General features: G+C 42.3%; 3 long non-coding RNA genes across 3 annotated transcripts; 1 reads left to right on the top strand and 2 right to left on the bottom strand.

The window, feature by feature from the left end:
* Positions 1 to 5,391: 5,391 nt before the first annotated feature.
* LOC149984790 (uncharacterized) lies at positions 5,392 to 8,701 on the bottom strand. The gene is made up of 4 exons (XR_016483737.1): positions 8,606 to 8,701; positions 8,286 to 8,355; positions 7,840 to 7,915; positions 5,392 to 5,528 (listed from the first exon to the last, which is right to left on the bottom strand). It is a non-coding gene; the product is annotated as an uncharacterized LOC149984790 (long non-coding RNA).
* Positions 8,702 to 10,241: 1,540 nt separating this feature from the next.
* On the top strand, positions 10,242 to 13,502 carry LOC149984791 (uncharacterized). Its single transcript, XR_016483738.1, has 4 exons — positions 10,242 to 10,876; positions 10,998 to 11,686; positions 12,487 to 13,023; positions 13,131 to 13,502. It is a non-coding gene; the product is annotated as an uncharacterized LOC149984791 (long non-coding RNA).
* On the bottom strand, positions 10,891 to 11,547 carry LOC149984792 (uncharacterized). Its single transcript, XR_016483739.1, has 2 exons — positions 11,378 to 11,547; positions 10,891 to 11,120 (listed from the first exon to the last, which is right to left on the bottom strand). It is a non-coding gene; the product is annotated as an uncharacterized LOC149984792 (long non-coding RNA).
* Positions 13,503 to 13,741: the final 239 nt, after the last annotated feature.

Genomic DNA, 13,741 nt, shown 5'->3' on the forward strand with positions numbered 1-13,741 from the left:
TTGCCACATTTCAGGCTTCAAACATAAAGATATAAAACTGTATTTTTTTGTGAAGAATCAACAACAAGTGGGACACAATCATGAAGTGGAACGACATTTATTGGATATTTCAAACTTTTTTAACAAATCAAAAACTGAAAAATTGGACGTGCAAAATTATTCAGCCCCCTTAAGTTAATACTTTGTAGCGCCACCTTTTGCTGCGATTACAGCTGTAAGTCGCTTGGGGTATGTCCCTATCAGTTTTGCACATCGAGAGACTGACATTTTTTCCCATTCCTCCTTACAAAACAGCTCGAGCTCAGTGAGGTTGGATGGAGAGCATTTGTGAACAGCAGTTTTCAGTTCTTTCCACAGATTCTCGATTGGATTCATGTCTGGACTTTGACTTGGCCATTCTAACACCTGGATATGTTTATTTTTGAACCATTCCATTGTAGATTTTGCTTTATGTTTTGGATCATTGTCTTGTTGGAAGACAAATCTCCGTCCCAGTCTCAGGTCTTTTGCAGACTCCATCAGGTTTTCTTCCAGAATGGTCCTGTATTTGGCTCCATCCATCTTCCCATCAATTTTAACCATCTTCCCTGTCCCTGCTGAAGAAAAGCAGGCCCAAACCATGATGCTGCCACCACCATGTTTGACAGTGGGGATGGTGTGTTCAGCTGTGTTGCTTTTACGCCAAACATAACGTTTTGCATTGTTGCCAAAAAGTTCAATTTTGGTTTCATCTGACCAGAGCACCTTCTTCCACATGTTTGGTGTGTCTCCCAGGTGGCTTGTGGCAAACTTTAAACAACACTTTTTATGGATATCTTTAAGAAATGGCTTTCTTCTTGCCACTCTTCCATAAAGGCCAGATTTGTGCAATATACGACTGATTGTTGTCCTATGGACAGAGTCTCCCACCTCAGCTGTAGATCTCTGCAGTTCATCCAGAGTGATCATGGGCCTCTTGGCTGCATCTCTGATCAGTCTTCTCCTTGTATGAGCTGAAAGTTTAGAGGGACGGCCAGGTCTTGGTAGATTTGCAGTGGTCTGATACTCCTTCCATTTCAATATTATCGCTTGCACAGTGCTCCTTGGGATGTTTAAAGCTTGGGAAATCTTTTTGTATCCAAATCCGTCTTTAAACATCTTCACAACAGTATCTCGGACCTGCCTGGTGTGTTCCTTGTTCTTCATGATGCTCTCTGCGCTTTTAACGGACCTCTGAGACTATCACAGTGCAGGTGCATTTATACGGAGACTTGATTACACACAAGTGGATTGTATTTATCATCATTAGTCATTTAGGTCAACATTGGATCATTCAGAGATCCTCACTGAACTTCTGGAGAGAGTTTGCTGCACTGAAAGTAAAGGGGCTGAATAATTTTGCACGCCCAATTTTTCAGTTTTTGATTTGTTAAAAAAGTTTGAAATATCCAATAAATGTTGTTCCACTTCATGATTGTGTCCCACTTGTTGTTGATTCTTCACAAAAAAATACAGTTTTATATCTTTATGTTTGAAGCCTGAAATGTGGCAAAAGGTCGCAAAGTTCAAGGGGACCGAATACTTTCGCAAGGCACTGTATATACACACACATAGTACCAGTCCAAAGTTTGGACACACCTTCTCATTCAAGGGGTTTTCTTTATTTTTCTATATTGTAGAATAATAGGGAAGACATGACAACTAGGAAATAACACATGGAATCATGTAGTAACCAAACAAATCAAATTGTATTTTATATTATTCAAAGGAGCCACCCTTTGCCTTGATGACAGCTTTGCAAACTCTTGACATTCTCTCCACCAGCTTCACATGAAATGCTTTCCCACATACGCTGAGCACTTGTTGGCTGCTTTTTCTTCACTCTGCATTCCAACTCATCCCAAACCATCTCAATAAGGTTGAGGTCGGGTGATTGTGGAGGTCAGGTCATCTGATGCTGCACTCCATCACTCTCCTTCTTGGTCAAATAGCCCTTACACAGCTTGGAGGTGTGTTGGGTCATTGTCCTGTTGAAAAACAAATGATAGTCCCACTAAGTGCAAATTAGATGGTATGGCGTATCGCTGCAGAATGCTGTGGTAGCCATGCTGGTTACGTGTGCCTTGAATTCTAAATAAATTACAGTGTCGCCTGCAACGCACCCCAAACCATCACACCTCCTTCTCCATGCTTCACGGTGGGAACCACACACGCAGAGATCATCCGTTCACATACTCTGCGTCTCACAAAGACACGGCGGTTGGAACCAAAAATCAGACCAAAGGACAGATTTCCACCTGTCTAATGTCCATTGCTCATGTTTCTTGGCCCAAGCAACTCTCTTCTTATTATTGGTGTCCTTTAGTAGTGGTTTCTTTGAAGCAATTCAACCATGAAGGCCTGGTTCACACAGTCTCCTCTGAACAGTTGATGTTGAGATGCGTCTGTTACTTGGTCTCTGTGAAGCATTTATATGGGCTGCAATCTGAGGTGCAGTTAATTTGCGATTTGAGGCTGGTAACTCGAATGAACTTATCCTCAGCAGCAGAGGTAACTCTGGGTCTTATTTTCCTGTGGCGGTCCTCATGAGAGCCAGTTTCATCATAGCGCTTGGTGGTTTTTGCGACTGCCTTTGAAGAAACTTTCAAATATCTTGAAATTTTCCAGATTGACTGACCTTCATGATTTAAAGTAATGATAGACTGTCATTTCTCTTAGGTTATTTGAGCTGTTCTTGCCATAATATGGATTTAGCCCTATTTGATGAAAGGCCATCTTATGTGTACCAACCCTATCACAACACAGCTGATTGGCTCAAATGCATTAAGAAGGAAAGAAATTCCACAAATTAACAAGGCACACCTGTTAATTTAAATTCATTCATGTGACTACCTCATGAAGCTGGTTGAGAGAATGCCAAGAGTGTGCAAAGCTGTCATCAAAGCAAAGAAAGGGTGGCTACTTTGAAGAATTAAAAAAATAAAATATATTTTGATTTGTTTTATCACTTTTTTGGTTACATGATTCCATATGTGTTACTTCATAGTTTTGACGTCTTCACTATTATTCTACAATGTAGAAAATAGTAAAAAATAAAGAAAAACCCTTGAATGAGTAGGTGCGTCTAAACGTTTACCCTATCTGCTCCTGCACCATGCCAATGGCCTGGGAGGATAGGACACCACTACTCAACACACCCTGTAACTCTTCTGAAGTTAAATCTCATGTACCCAAATACCTCTCTGCAAGCTGCCACCACAACATCTATTTTCTGTGATGTCTGTTCCATTGCTGCGGTACTGTTGATAACCATTTGCTAAGAAGCCAACCTTACATCACTCGATGGCCTATCCCTCTGTGATGGCACAGATCCACTACTCACAAAAAATGTCACTCCCACCGGACCAGATTCTTCTTTATCATGTCCATCGACGCAAGCTTGGACTCCGAGCACTTCACCACACCTTCCACCCCACTGAGCTCCCGAGTGGCACAGCGGTCTAAGGCACTGCATCCCAGTGCTAGAGGCGTCACTACAGACCCTGGTTTGATTCCAGGCTGTATAACAACCGGCCGTGATTGGGAGTCCCATAGGGCAGCGCAGAATTGGCCCAGCGTTGTCCGGGTTAGGGTTTGGTCGGTGTAGGTGGTCATTGTAAATAATAAATTGTTCTTAACTGACTTGCCTAGTTAAATAAAGGTAAAATAGCCTCCCGGGTGCCGCAGTGGTCTAGGGCACTGCATCGCAGCACTAGTTGTGCCACCAGAGACCCTGGGTTTGCTCCCAGGCTCTGTTGCAGCCGGCCGCGACCGGGAGGTCCGTGGGGCGACGCACAATTGGCCTAGTGTCGCCCGGGTTAGGGAGTGTTTGGCCGGTAGGGATATCCTTGTCTCATCGCGCACCAGCGACTCCTGTGGCGGGCTGGGCGCAGTGCACGCTAGCCAAGGTCGCCAGGTGCACAGTGTTTCCTCCGATACATTGGTGCGGCTGGCTTCCGGGTTGGATGCGCGCTGTGTTAAGAAGCAGTGCGGCTTGGTTGGGTTGTGTTTCAGAGGACGCATGGCTTTCGACCTTCGTCTCTCCCAAGCCCGTACGGGAGTTGTAGCGATGAGACAAGACAGTAGCTACTAGTTAAATTAAAAAATATATATAAAGGTAAAATAATAACTTAACTAGCAGTCATTCACTTTCATTTCACCTCCAGAACACAGCTCACTCTGTTCACACTTGACACCAACCTTCTTCAACACCCAATCTCCATTTTTTTTTATCACCATCTTCCTCAAATTCACATCCAACCTCTGCTTTCCACATTCTCTTCATTCCTCCTCAGAAATCTACCTTTCTGTGTCCCTGTCCCAATATTCCTCTTCTATCGACATTGCTTGCGGCCTGCCCGCCACAGCACATTCTCAGAGTGACTGAAGAACAAAACATGGAGATTGTTCCGCCCATGTCCTTTGGGGGAGATGGGTTGCTTTATGGGCTATTCATTTGTGAGACATCTGAAATACACAATACATATTTTATTACAAATAAAATACTTAATATCATCACCTATGAGAGGGGAAAAAGGATTAAAAATACATTTTAAAAAACTAGTGGGAATATTTGACTGTACAATGACCATTGAAGCAAAGCCATAACCTACTTCTGTGGCTCTGAATTGAAGTCCATAGTGGTTCATCATGTCCACTTCACACAAGTGTTAAGTTGACCTTATGACTGGTTTCCATTCCAACACTGCCATCATTTTTTCAGACATATATGACAGACAGCTGCTTGACTTTTTATTAGCAGCCCCAACAGGATGCCACGGAGTGCCCCAACAGGATGCCACGGAGTGCCCTAACAGGATGCCACTGAGTGCCATATTCCTGCATGACAGCTGAGCATGAGTCCAAAGCCTCCTGAAAGTCCTGCTCCTCCACACCATAGTGCTGGTACCAGTGCAGGCAGGCCCTTCTCCCCAGCACGCTGCACAACGTGGCCGAGCAGGCAGGAAACACTGCTGTGATTGGAGCAGACAGTGAGGAAGGGGTGTCTCCCACCTTGATCAAAGGGTCTGGACTCAAATACGAAAAAAAAACTTGTTAAAACGGACAACTATTTTGGATATACATTTTCAGTTAATTAAATACATTTATTCTCTCAATTAATTCAATCAAAGGCTCATATTATCCAGAACCTTCTATTTTGATACAATAACCCCAAGGGATACCTAGTCAGTTGTACAACTGAATGCATTCAACTGAGGGGGGAGGGGGGGTGCCTTGAAACATCATCCACGTCATAAAAAAAGACTGATGTTATCATGGCTCGTGTGTCATCTCAAGTCTAGGGTACTTCTTTATGTTACATAGCATCTTCCATATATCTCATTTGTATCATATGACAGGCATATTGCTCACCAGTCCAGTGGTCAAGGGGAAAAGTGTTCCAAGAGACACATCGATGCCCTTTTTTTCAACTTCTGAAGTGCATTGGACCTGAGGAAAGAGCCATCCTTGTTGCATCTGGCCACAGCCAACACTGTCAGGCTACTATACTGAGAACACAGTTAAGGGAAATAAAGATGGGATAAGATATCTAATCCATTTTATTATTTTACATGCTCTGTAAACAACAGGTTTAGACTAACAGTAAAATGCTTACGTGTACTTTTCCAACAATGAAGAGTTAAAAGATAAAAACAAATAAAAAATAACTAGAAATAGTGACACGAGGATTAAATAAATACACAGTGAAAATAACATGGCTATCTATATACAGGAAGTCGAAAATAACATGGCTATCTATATACAGGAAGTAGAAAATAACATGGCTATCTTTATACAGGAAGTAGAAAATAACATGGCTATCTATATACAGGAAGTAGAAAATAACATGGCTATCTTTATACAGGAAGTAAAAAATAACATGGCTATCTATATACAGGAAGTAGAAAATAACATGGCTATCTTTATACAGGAAGTAGAAAATAACATGGCTATCTATATACAGGAAGTAGAAAATAACATGGCTATCTATATACAGGAAGTAGAAAATAACATGGCTATCTTTATACAGGAAGTAGAAAATAACATGGCTATCTATATACAGGAAGTAGAAAATAACATGGCTATCTATATACAGGAAGTAGAAAATAACATGGCTATCTTTATACAGGAAGTAGAAAATAACATGGCTATCTATATACAGGAAGTAGAAAATAACATTGCTATCTTTATACAGGAAGTAGAAAATAACATGGCTATCTATATACAGGAAGTAGAAAATAACATGGCTATCTTTATACAGGAAGTAGAAAATAACATGGCTATCTATATACAGGAAGTAGAAAATAACATGGCTATCTATATACAGGAAGTAGAAAATAACATGGCTATCTTTATACAGGAAGTAGAAAATAACATGGCTATCTATATACAGGAAGTAGAAAATAACATGGCTATCTTTATACAGGAAGTAGAAAATAACATGGCTATCTATATACAGGAAGTAGAAAATAACATGGCTATCTTTATACAGGAAGTAGAAAATAACATGGATATCTATATACAGGAAGTAGAAAATAACATGGCTATCTTTATACAGGAAGTAGAAAATAACATGGCTATCTTTATACAGGAAGTAGAAAATAACATGGCTATCTATATACAGGAAGTAGAAAATAACATGGCTATCTTTATACAGGAAGTAGAAAATAACATGGCTATCTATATACAGGAAGTAGAAAATAACATGGCTATCTTTATACAGGAAGTAGAAAATAACATGGCTATCTATATACAGGAAGTAGAAAATAACATGGCTATCTTTATACAGGAAGTAGAAAATAACATGGCTATCTATATACAGGAAGTAGAAAATAACATGGCTATCTTTATACAGGAAGTAGAAAATAACATGGCTATCTATATACAGGAAAGAGAAAATAACATGGCTATCTTTATACAGGAAGTAGAAAATAACATGGCTATCTATATACAGGAAGTAGAAAATAACATGGCTATCTATATACAGGAAGTAGAAAATAACATGGCTATCTATATACAGGAAGTAGAAAATAACATGGCTATCTATATACAGGGAGTAGAAAATAACATTGCTATCTATATACAGGGAGTAGAAAATAACATGGCTAAATACAAGGGGTACCAGTACTGCAATTGCAGTTGCAAAAATCGCTGAAGTAGGAGACTTATTTCCCTCACCAACTTTAAACATCAACTATCTGAGCAGCTAACCGATTGCTGCAGCTGTACATAGTTCATCTGTAAATAGCCCACCCAATCTACCTACCTCATCCCCATACTGTTTTTATTTTATTTACTTTTCTGCTCTTTTGCACACCAGTATCTCTACTTGCACATCATCATCTGCTCATTTATTACTCCAGTGTTAATCTGTTAAATTGTAATTATTCACTACTATAAGTATGTAAGTATGTGTGAGTAGCGTCCAGTATGTGTCAGTGTGTGGGTAGAGTCCAGTATGTGTCAGTGTGTGGGTAGAGTCCAGTATGTGTGAGTGTGTGGGTAGAGTCCAGTATGTGTGTATAGAGTCAGTGCAAGAGAGTTTGTGCAAAATAGGGTCAATGCAGGGAGCCATTTGATGAGCTATTTAGCAGTCTTATGGCTGGCTGGTTGGAGCTGTTCAGGGTGCTGTTGGTTCCAGACTTGGTGCATTGGTACCACTTGCTGTGTGGTAGCAGAGAGAACAGTCTGACTTGGGTGTGAAAGATATCCAAACACAGGCCTATTGATTTCAGGGCAAATTTGCCATAAAAAATAATATCACCATTGATCTTAAAAATGGCAATTGGAGTTGAATCTGGACAATAGTTTGAAGGATACAGATTTCCCCGTGGGGGAAAGCTGTGGAACAGGCTGGAGGGTGCAGCTGACCAAGGATTCCCAGCGAGTCTTCTCACTGAAGTGGGAGAGGCATCACAATACATACAGGTTAAGTCCCAAATGGCACATTACTCCCTGTGTAGTGCACTACTTTTGACCAGAGACCTGTAGGGAACCTAGTCAAAAGTAGTCCACTATAAATAGAAGGGTGCCATTCGGACACAAACAAACACTTTCGCTGAGAGGCCAGCAATTCCCTGTGTATTAAATAATAATTCAACTGATCCATTCAAACACTGTACTTACACATGTAATTACAATGTAATAAAGACATGCGATTTTACTATAAGTCTTTCAGATGGACATCATACAAGCGTTTGTAATGACACATCTGGAACAAGCCTGAGGGGTGAAGGAGTCTGGCTGCAGGTAAAGGGCACACAGACCTAATCAGTTCCAAGGGCTCCACACCTCAACTCAGGCCACTGGAGAAACCACCAACATCAGCAATTTACACTGAGGGACAATTGAATTGACATGTATTTAATACAAGGCATTAGTAACAAAATGCTATGGTCAGCAGAGTAGAACGTATTGCCCTTCTATCACAATGTAGTCATTGTCCTTGGTTTGCATCCCAAATGGAACCCTATTCCGTACATAGTGCACTACTTTTGACAAGGGGCTATGGTCAAAAGTAGTGCACTATATAAGGAATAGGGTGCCATTTGGGATGCAGACCTAGTGTCTGACTATGGGTACCTACCTGACTGTGGTGAGGCTGTGGACAGGCAGCAGTAGTCCAGCCATGCGTGAGGTGATGTGTGTATTCATCACAGAGGGATTCTGCTGCTGGTGGAACAACAGAGAGAGAGAGAGAGAGAGAGAGAGAGAGAGAGAGAGAGAGAGAGAGAGAGAGAGAGAGAGAGAGAGAGAGAGAGAGAGAGGATGATGTGCTCATGAGCGCCCTCTGTAGGGCCTGGGCTCAGGGTTAGGGCCTGGTCATTATGAAACAGGAGCACATTGTCAGCAGACCTGAAGGCAGGCGAGGACTAGGGCCCGTATTCATCAAACTTCTCAGAGTGCTGATCTAGGATCAGTTTTGCCTTTTATATCATAGTCACTATTCTACCCTACGTATTCTAGATATACTAAATATTATATCCACATACTGTCCTTAATGTCTTTACAGCTAGATATTACTGAAATGCTGGGAGCTAGGAACACAAGCATTTACCTACACCTGCAATAACATCTACTAAATATGTGTATGCAACCAATAAAATATAATTTGATGTTGAATCAGATTATTATGGACAGGGAGGACCTGATCCTAGATCAGCAGTCCTACTAAAGCTTTTTGAATACAGGCCCAGGTCTGACTCAAAACTAGACATTTGGTATTCCTTCTGGGTTTAGTATTATTGGGCAACGAAGGCTACTTTTGACTCAAAGAAGACAAACACAGACCTTTGCAGTGAGGCTAAACTCAGCAGTGTGCTGTAGTGTTGAACAGGATTCTCTGCACTTTGGTGCGGCGCCACTGATACAGTCAAAATGTGACCGAAACGTGTCACGGATCTCCTCACACAGCTTGGAACTGAGCCCTGGAACAATGACAGCACAAACAGTCAGCAAACTCCTCATCGCCAATTATGTTATGCTGCCTAGGTGACTAGACGTTTCCTATCAGCATAAAGGACATTTCTCTGAAGATCGCGACCACACACCATCAGGGCCAGTTTCCCAGACCCAGATAATACGTTCAGTCCTGGACTACAAAGCTATTTCAATGGAGATTCTCCATTGACTGTGTTGTTTAGTCCAGGACTAGGCTTAATCTGTGTCTGGGAAACTGGCCCTTATTACTGTTCACTGACCTCTATTTTTTCCAAATTATGCTTGAGCCCATGTCTGCATCTCAAATTACAAAATGTTCCCTATAAAGTGCACTACTTTTGAGTAGAGTCCCATATCCCTATGGGCACTGGTCAACAGTAGGGCACTACATAGAGAACAGGGTGCCATTTGGGACTAGACCATGCTTACCCACCAGATCCTGTGTCCCCCACTCAGGCTGTGAAGTAGCACCCCTCCAATGTCGTAATCTATTCTCTCCACCTCCATCGTCTGCTGGAGTAAACTATTACTCTCCTCGCCCCAATGTTCATTGTAACCTTGTGGGTTTAAATGGCGTATCATAACAACTCAGACCATTCTGTAAAAGGTATCCAGGGCTCTACAATGCGAGTATTTCACTCGCATTTGCCCTGAAATTGATTTGTGCGAACCGGAAAATGATTTACGAGCACAGTGCGAGTAAAGATTACAATCTACCGTAATCTATTCTCTTTTTCCCACAAGCGCCAACCACAGTAGGGTTTTCAGTGCTGACGCAGTCCAGTCAGAGTGAGAGAAAGGTGAACAACACTGAGGGAAAAGTATAGGTATAGGCTGTAAATTAACGTGCAGACATCGCTAAAAATGAAGCCCATTCAATTGTATTTTAAGCGAATAAGAGACGAGGAGAAAGAGTAATCAGGCGAGGGGGATTCGCAAGGTTCAACTAATGAAGCCTCTTCACAAGGTTTACATGAGGCGGTTAGCGAAGCTACGGTGTCCCCGGCTGTCACTTCAACGTCCACTGTAGCCGGAGGAGGGAGAACATATAGATTCAATGCGAATTGGTTCAAAATGTTACCATGGCTAGAGTTAGAAAACAATGTAATGTTCTGCAAATATTGTAGAAGGTTGAAACAGGCGGACAACCCGGTCTTCGTGTCAGGAAAACCCGCATCTGAAAAGAGATATAGCGCAGTGAAACATAACATCTGTCTGCGGCATATCCAGTGCAGAGATCTGAACATGTTGAGACAGGAGACACCATAAAGCACGGTGTCAGCAGCCTTGAGAAGGCAAGTGCTGCTGTCTGAGGAGGAGACAGCTGAAAATAAGATAAACATACCATACTAAATTGCGAAAGAACCTTTAGTCAAATTTGGTCGGACAACAGACTTCGGAACACTCCATGCCATTGGTAGATTGTTTATCTTTATAGGCTTTATTTTGGTGTAAAGTTTAATCATTATTCGTAATGGAGATTGAATTTATTTTGTAATAAATGCTTTTTTATTATTGTTTTTTTTTGTCCATTCGAGGTGTTTTGGATGCCACCAAGGCCGCATTTCGTGCTGTTTGCCCAAAGGAAGATGGAGGGTCATGGATGAAGAAGTGGGTCTCCTTCGGGCAGATGGTGCCACCGTGGGGGAGTGATTGACCACCTGCAGAGAGGAAGGGGGGCATATAATCCCAATCCACTGTATGCCACATATATTTGTAACTAATAAATTATCTGATCTAGTTTTATTTGCTAGCAGATAATGTTAAACAATACTGTGTGTGTCTGTGTGTGCTCTAAGTGCTGGAATGGTAAATACCACAGAATTATAGTTTTCTGTTGGCACAAGAGATGTAAGAGGGGTGAATTGTTTGGAAGATTCTGTTCTGACTTTCACAGGCTCGAGCTGGCAATACTGACCATTCAGAAGAAAGAGCCAAATGTGTCTGTCGTGTATGATCTTCTGAATCTGAAATGTATCACTTCAGAAGATGTATCACTTCAGCGGAAAATCCAAACGAGAGCTCTATGTTCTCGAGCAAGAGCTCAGTGTAGATATTTGCACACCGTCTAGCGTCAAGGGAACTCGCTGGATCCCCCATGTCCACAGAGCGCTCAAAGTGTTCCTGCGGCATGGACAAGACAAGGACCTTACCGCTGACGAAGGCCAGTACTCCGTTGTTCTGCAACACATCAACAACAGCGGATGTTCAAGGGCAGGCAAAGAAGGTCAGTTTTACACAGGAAATGGAATACAACACTAGTTTTAAAAAATAGGTCCAAGACTCAAATGAACTTTCAGAATAAAGTAATTTACAGGTGCTAGTTTATTTACTCACTACTTAACCGATATAGTGGGAAATGGAGAATGCACGTGTGTATTCTGCCATTTTCTCTGACATGTTTGAGGAGCTATCCTCACTTAGCCTCACCCTGCAAATAAATGACCTGATCCTCCCCCAAGCCATGTCAGAGTTGAGGAGCTATCCTCACTTAGCCTCACCCTGCAAAGAAATTACCTGATCCTCCCCCAAGCCATGTCAGAGTTGAGGAGCTATCCTCACTTAGCCTCACCCTGCAAAGAAATTACCTGATCCTCCCCCAAGCCATGTCAGAGTTGAGGAGCTATCCTCACTTAGCCTCACCCTGCAAAGAAATTACCTGATCCTCCCCCAAGCCATGTCAGAGTTGAGGAAGACAGTGACCAGACTGGAAGCACTAAAGCTTAGGGCAAAGGCAGGAGGCATGATGGAGAAGATCCAGACCATGCTTTCTCAGCAGCAGGGTGATGAGAGGAGATTCCAGGTGTGTTAGGATGAGAGCTTGTTAGGATGTAAGAGAAATCGATGATTAAGACAGATTCTCAGTGTGGGAATCAATGTATTCGTTACCCAATAGAACAATTTGAGGATAAGGAGGGAAATGCAGTGGAGAAGTCTTTAAAAAATGTTTATGGGAGACAGACAAATGGCCAGACCTTTCATTGTGTGTGTGTGTGTGTGTGTGTGTGTGTGTTATTTCTGTTAAAGGGTATAACACTGAAGGGGAATCTGAAAGGCTACACGGACCTCACCAATCCCTAGCTGAAGCAGCACATGGAGGCGGCCATCAACATTGGCGTGGATGATCTCAAAGCCAGGTTTGGTGGTTTGCTGAAGAATGAGGGTGTCCAGACCCCGGTGGAGACTTTCAGAGTGCTAAACCCTGACACATGGTCAGAAGACCGTTTCAATCGGTGTCGTCACTAGCTCTGAGACCTTGAAGTAGTGGTTCCCCTTGCTTTTGTGGAGCGATGGGTAACGATGCTTCGAGGGTGACTATTGACATGTGCAGAGCGTCCCTGGTACGCGCCCGGGTCGAGGGGACGGACTAAACTTATACTGTACATTTACATATTTGCAAACTCACTTGCTCTTTTAAATCCTACAGATCGGGGTGCAACATGGCTGCAATCCAGGATGAGTGGCAGGGGCTGAAAATCCTGGTCAGCCACAATTTCAAGGACAAGTCTTAGTGGCATGTGGGAGACAATGTTGACAAAGGACCCCTACAGGCACGATTACAAGGTAGACTAACAGTCCAGAGTGGTTATGTATGGTGTCCTTTTATGGTTGGTTTTGATAAGTTAATGGTAAGATTACAATGGAATTGAAAGATATCATCTTTTCCCTAGAACATACTGGAGTTGGTGCAGCTTATGCTGGTGCTGCCCATTTCAGCCGCCCAGTGTGAGTGAGGCTTCTCTGCACAGAACCGGATTAAGATTGACAAGAAGCTGCCTTGGGTCTCTACCACCGAAGACCTGATGAGGATCAGCCTGGGGGTCTTCTGTTGAGGAGTTGGATCCCACTCCTGCCGTGGACCGCTGGCTGACCTCTAAGCGTGCCAGACGGCCAACATACAAAAGCAGCTGGACAACTGATATCCTTTGCGTCTAGTAGCCATGAGTCAATGTGTGATTGGTGGTATGTGTCCCTTAGTACACGCACACAGTATAAATATGTATGTAATAAATTGTTTGTTAATAAACTCTGTGTTACTTAAACATTTTTCATTGTGCTCCTAAATTTGTTTGCTTCTTCATTTTTTTTAAAATTTAGAAGCACATGTTCTCCTTGGGGAAAAAGTTAAAATATAGCCCTGGTATCCCTCACAAGCTATTTAGGGATTGTTCAAGTACCTTGTTCAAGTCAGTCACTTTGGTACTGTGAACTATGGACATGCAATGATACTTAAACGTTTTTTGATCACCTGTCATTCTGCTTGCTCTGGACTGCACCACTC

Source organism: Oncorhynchus mykiss, chromosome 2 (assembly GCF_057628025.1).
Source record: "Oncorhynchus mykiss isolate SJ-2025 chromosome 2, ASM5762802v1, whole genome shotgun sequence".
NCBI lineage: Eukaryota > Metazoa > Chordata > Actinopteri > Salmoniformes > Salmonidae > Oncorhynchus > Oncorhynchus mykiss.